The sequence below is a fragment of the Eurypyga helias genome, unplaced genomic scaffold (genome assembly GCF_000690775.1).
Source record: "Eurypyga helias isolate BGI_N326 unplaced genomic scaffold, ASM69077v1 scaffold25480, whole genome shotgun sequence".
Classification (NCBI taxonomy): Eukaryota; Metazoa; Chordata; class Aves; order Eurypygiformes; family Eurypygidae; genus Eurypyga; species Eurypyga helias.
Genome location: NW_010224155.1, coordinates 506 through 1,164, shown reverse-complemented (window position 1 = coordinate 1,164; position 659 = coordinate 506).

Below are 659 nucleotides of genomic sequence, written 5' to 3'. Positions count from 1 at the left end.
ACCCTCTGTGCCACACAGCCATGCCCCTGTCCCCACGTCCTTCGGGGAAGGCCAGGGCTGGGTGCTGTGATGGTGCTGATTTGTTTCGAGGTTTTGCAGCCCTGAGCAGCCCGCCAGCTCTCAGGGCCTCGTCTCTCCTCCCCACGAGAGGTGACTTGCTGTGACTCAGAGCTGGAAAGGAAACGCAGGGGGCTGTGAGAGGGGACCTGGCAGTTGCTGCGGGGTGGGCGGAGGAGCCGGGTTTCCCCACACGTGGCTCCGCAGCGGTGATGGAGCAACAACCACCACCATAACCCCAGTGAGACCACAGGGCAAAGCCCACCCAGCCCATGCCCTGCTGCTGGCGTGGGCGGGGGTGACACCCCCAGCCCTGCTGCAGCACAGCCCTTTGCAAGGGCAGCTGGGTGGTGCTCAGTACCAGCCAGGCCCATCCCTGCCCTCCTCTTCCTCCTGGAAGGATGGCTGAGCCCAGCTCCTCACTGGAAGGAGCGGGACAGACCTGGTAGCTGTTGAGGAAGGATGCTCAGGAGCCAGCCAGGAGTGAAGGGGCTGTCTGGGACCCCACCTCGGGCACAGCCCTCTCTTGGCACTGACACCCATCTCACCCACCTCCCTGCAGAGCGGCACAGGCCAATTCCCAAAGCGTGGGAAGGCCGGTG